Source organism: Alligator sinensis, unplaced genomic scaffold, assembly GCF_000455745.1.
Source record: "Alligator sinensis unplaced genomic scaffold, ASM45574v1 scaffold1282_1, whole genome shotgun sequence".
Taxonomy (NCBI): domain Eukaryota; kingdom Metazoa; phylum Chordata; order Crocodylia; family Alligatoridae; genus Alligator; species Alligator sinensis.
In genome coordinates, this window is record NW_005843239.1 from 124,312 (window position 1) to 129,907 (window position 5,596).

Below are 5,596 nucleotides of genomic sequence, written 5' to 3' on the forward strand. Positions count from 1 at the left end.
GTTGTTACATTGTCTTCTATTGAGTTCTTCTGTTGGTTGATCTGCAGTTTCCTAGGTGTTAATTGCTGTCTGCTGCTACCGTGTTACACATTCAATCACTGATTCACTGCTCTTTCAGGGGCCAGCCTGATACAGGGAAGGGCAGTTTGATTCTTTCCCTTGTTAACATTGTTACAGTGTATAACTTACTTATGAAACTAAACACATTCAGTTGAAAGTTGAAAGGTGAGGAGTATAAAATATAAGCTACAAGACTAATGTCATGGCACACAAATAGATAAAAATACCAAAATACAAGGGGAGATACAAAATGCACACATACAAATTTCAAAACACAATTCCGTATCTTAAAGTGAAAGAAAGAGGAAGGAAGAAAAGGTAGATGAGGAAAAAACATATCCAAAGAGGGGAGAGCAACTTCAGGCAAGAGGAAAAGGGGCTTTCTGCTACACCCCCATGTCCAATGCTGCCACCTTCCCTGCAGCCCAGGCTGGGGATGGGGCTGTGCCAATGCTCCTGCTGGGACCAGTCCTGCAGGATCCTGGCTACAGGGTCTTGCCCCTGTGCTCAGGCTAAGCCCCAGGCTGCACTGGGGTAGGAAGGGCTAGGGCAGGTGTGGGGGGAGGATCTTGTTACTCCCCAGCCCCTTCCTGCCCTTGCAGAGCTGCTCGCTGGCAGTGCTGGGTCAGGAGGTGTCCCAGGCCTGGGCTGACCCAGCACCACCTCCCAGATGCTCTTGCCCCCCACCTCTCCGACCATTCCCCGCCAGGCCTGTCTGTGCGGGGAGGGCAGGGCCGTTGCTCACTCAGTCAATTATCGGGCTGTGCCCCACATCCGGTCGAGCTTGGATGCCCCTGCCTGTGGTCCAGGCCACTGGTCCTGAACGTTTTTTTGTCCCAGGACCTATTTGTGAACATCAATGTCCAGTCCCAACCTAGTAAATAATTTGAGTAGTAATAATTTTTGGCCCCAAAATACTTATTACACACTTCAAGTTAAAGCAGCTCGACTGTCTTAATTTGAAAGAGAGAAATCAACATCAACAGAAATCATTAACAGCCATGGCAGCCTGGAGACCTCCGTTACTCTCAAGTGACATTCATCATGGTGCCATTTCTAAAATGCAAATTGCTGGTGTCCCTCACTCCTGCCTTACAGTCCCCTGGTCCTGCCTGTGCCCTTCAGTCCCAATCCACAGGCCCCCTCCCCAGCCCTGCTGGTGCCCCTCACTCCTGGCCTGCTGACCCCTGCCCAGGCCCCAGCCCTGCAGTGTGTGGGGAAGAGGTGGGGAGGGGGAGGGGGCGGGGGTGTGCATGCACAGCAGGTGCAGGGCTGCAGCCTGGCCGGACCAGCATGAGCAGGAGCCACCTCCACAACCCAGCAGACAGGATCTGGAGTGGGGCTTCAAGACTTGCTGCTGCAGCCACCACCACTGCTGGGACCTGCATGCCAGCCACGACACCAGCAGTGTGAGGAGTAACGGATTGGGGGGCCACACTTCCCTCACCTCCTTCCACTGCCAGCTGCTTGTGCGCTGGGCCACGGCTCTACCCACACCATGGCCAGGCCACCACCACTCTGCTTGGGCCACTTCTGCTTCCTGCCCCTCAGCCCCTCTCCTGGGTAGAGCCCCAGGCTGAGGGAAGCAGTGGTGGTGGGAGGAGGTGAGGGCATTATGACCTCCATCCATTACTCCTTGCACAGTCTCGCTGTCCAGCTTTGCCCTCCTCTGCCTGGTCCTGCCTACTGGGCTGTGGAGGCAGCTCCTCCCTGTGTCCGGTCTGACCAGGCGTCAGCTCTGTGGCAGAAATGCCACCGTCTGTGTCTCCCTCCAGAAACCTGTCCCGGTCAGCTTGGGACACTGGGGTCAAATTCCTAAGGGAGGGGGGATTTTCCTCCCTGCCTATGTGACAAAAGCCTCATGCCGAGGTGTGGTCCCTCTGTTCACCTGAGTGGGGGAGGGAAAAGCCCCTGCTCCTCTGCCCAGGTCACCAGTGATGCTGTTTAAATTGGTCGGCTAGTTGCCAACACTGCTGGCTTCTCTTGGACTGGGCTGCTGAGGTCAGAAAGGCGATATAAAGGGCCTAGGCCAAGAAGAAGGGGGAGAAAAGCCATTTTACCAGCATGGCACCAGCATCAGGACACAGGGAGAGAGCCTAATCAAACTGAAACGCTCTCTCTCTGGAAATTTCCGAGCCAGATCTCTACCATCTTCTGGATGATACTCGTAAGTGTTTCTAGAGAGTTCGTCAGCTCCCAGTGATGCATTTGCATATCAAACGACTACCTCAGCCAGACTGTTTTGCTCAGTAGTAATCCCTTGATAGTGCTCTACCTCTTACCCTATTCCAACCCTACCCTTTGTAACCTATACAGTTCTCCTTTGTGACTGGCGTAGGAGACTTATTGAGGGGTGGGTTTAGTTATGCCTAGGAGGCCCCTTAGGTCTGCGGACTAAGGGAGACTATCCTTTTTTGGCCCCTGACTTGGGGAGGAGCCCCACGTGCTTGTATTGGGTCGAGTACCTGTAGGACTATTAGGCCTGTGTTTCCCTGAGAACACAGAACCTAGAAGGCCCCTTCTCGGGGTGGTGGCGGCACGTTACCCCCGGACTCTGCGTTGGGGCTCGACAGGGGGTCTGCCAGGGCTTAGGCGCCCCTGGGGAGACGTGTGGAGTCCGGCAGGTAGACGGGTGTGGTGAGGTGGGAGGCTTGACGCAGGAGCTCCCCCGACTGGCCTGCCACACATGGTGGTAGTGGTGGGATTTGAATACCCTGCTGTATTAGAGGCATAATTTGGGGAAAGGAATAGAGTCACGGGAAACCCTTGAGCAAACAATTATCAATTCGGTATCAGGTCGACTGGACAGTGTAGATAGCCAGGATGCCTGACAAGTATGTCCAAATGATCGTACCCGAACTAAGAGAACTGGCAAAAGATAGAGGCCTTCACACAAGGAAGGAGCATAAGAAAGAAGACCTGATTATGCTCCTGTGTGATGATGATCAGGCCTCATCATCTCCTCCAAACCTCCAACCAGCAACTTCTGAGGGCTCCGACAGGCCACCCTCTGAGGGGGAGTTGCGGAGACTCCAGCTGCAGCTAGAGTTGAAAAAGATGGATCTGAGGCCCAGCGTGAGTGCGAGAAGGTACACCTAGAGTTGAAAAGGATGGAGGCAGAGGCCGAGTGCTAGGAGAGAGAGAAGACAGCACAGCGGGAGGTGGAACGCCAGGAGGCGGAGGCCAAGTGCAAGCATGAACTAGAGGTACTCTGTCTGCGGCCCAACGGGGGAGATGCGAGCCCTTTGCGAGCACCTGGGGGATGCCCCAAACCAAACACCTCAGCCTTCTCTCACTACCGAGTCACACACAATCCTGACGTATTCCTCAGCATCTTCGAAAAACAAGCCCAACAGTGGAAGGTGCCAGAGGAAGACTTCATGATGCACATGGCTGCTCTGGTAGAAGGCAACATGGCCATGGTCCTGAATAACCTGCCCATGGAGCAAGCAGGTGACTACCAGACCTTCAAGGAGGCGGTGCAGTTGAGGTTTCACCTGGGTCCAGAGTTCTTCCGCAACAGGTGCTGTACTACTGTTCCCCAGTCGGGAAAGTCCATGCACGAATTTGCGTCCCTGATATGGGACTCGCTCCAGAAGTGGAGGAAGGGGGCTTCAGCAGATACGGTGGAGAAGATGGGCATGCTGCCTGTGCTGGAACAGTTCTATGTTCAGTGCCCGAGGGAGATTAAAACCCTTGTCCAGGACAGAGGACCTGAAACCCTCTGGGAGGCTGCTAAAATTGCAGACCAGCTGTTGCTACACCGACAGGCACAGGGCCTGGACCAGAAGCCCTCCTACTTTGGGAAGGAACAGAAAGGGGTCCAAAGAGCGGGGAAGGGAGATCCAGGTCCAAAAGGGGAAAGAGGGTCACCGGCTGCTGAGCACCAGGCGGCTCCAGATTTGGACAAACCACCCAATTCAGAAAAGAGGGGGTGCTATAACTGTGGGGAGCCGGGCCACATCAAGCCCAACTGCCCAAAGCTAAGCACCAAACCCAAGCCTGTCAGACATGCAACAGCTATAAGCAGTGAGGGGGGAGACCGGAGCCAGTCTGAGGGGCGTGCCTAGTGCTACAGGATTACAAACCCAGAGGAGGTGACGGCCTTCCACCGGACTGAGATAACGGTAAATGGGAGAACCCTTGTTGGGGAACTGGACATGGGGTGCAGTGTGTCATTAATCAATGCCAACCTTGTGTCACCTGCAGATGTAATCCCGGGGAGGACCCTTACCATTCAAGGGGTGGGGTCCCAGTCTTTTGAGGTACCAGTAACACGTCCCCCTATCGAGTGGAGAGGCTGCAGGATATGCATAGAACTGGGGGTGCTGGAAGGGGCTCCTGTCCCCATCCTGGTGGGACGTGATATTATGGAGCTAGAATACCTGCACAGGGAGGAGGGCCATCTCCTAGAGCTAGATCCCTACCGGGTTAATGTGGTGACCCGTCAACAGAGCCGAAAGGCTAAGGCAGGAGGAGTGGAAACTTCCCAGGGCCTGGTCCCCCAATTGGCTACAGAGGCAGAGGGGGAGGAAGGAGAGACTCTGACTCCCTCTGACTGCAACCAGCCCCTGGCCATTGAGGAAACCAGCAACCTCGAGGTTGGGTTAAGTGACAGTCCCAAGGAGGAGTCAGGTCAGTCAGTGGCAGAGGAAACAGAGACTCCCAGGGAGGAGTCCGAGGAAATCCCTGAGGGTGGGGGTGCACTCCTTGCAGGAGCACCCCAACTCCCTATCTAATGCCTAGCGGGGCAAGCAGAGTTCAAACAGGAGGATCTAGCAGACCCCAGCTTGGAGGGACTCCGGCAGACGGCTCAGGAGTCAGAGACGGAGTTCACCCCAGAAAAGAGGGAACAGGTGATCTGGGACAAGGGGCTCCTTTATCGGTTGTGGATACTGAAGAACTAGGCCGAGACCTGGGAGCCCCAGCGCCAGCTCGTAGTGCCCCGAAAGTTCAGGCAACAATTGCTTTCCTTGGCTCATGATTTACCTTGTGCCAGTTGTGGCAGAAACGCCACCGTCGGTGCCCGTCTCCAGAGATCTGTCTCTGCCAGCCTGGGAGGCTGGTGTTGAATCCCTCAGGGCGGGGATCTCCCACCTTGTCTGCATGACAAAAGCCTGGCGCCTGGGAGGCGATGCTCTGGTCACCTGGGCAGGGGGGAAAGGCCCGGCCCTGCGCGCGGGCCCAGGTAGCCAGGGATGCTTGGGAGGTTGGTCGGCTTATGGCTAGTATTGGCAGCTTCGATTGGACCGGGCGGCTGAGGTCAGAGAGGTTATTTAAGGGCCCGGTCCAGGAAGAAGGCAGCCATTAGCCATGCGGTCATCCAGGTGAATCTGAACCTGGCTCTCTCCTCATCACCGCATGCTGCAAGAGTGCCCTGCCTCCAGAGGAAACAACAAGCACCTCTGGACGATGCGAGTGAGTAACCTACTAGAGATCCGATCAGATATTTAGCTTCAGTAACTCAGATGCGTGTTGAAACGGCTACCTCAGCCACCCTGGTTTGCTCTATGGGATTCCTTTGATATTCCTGTAA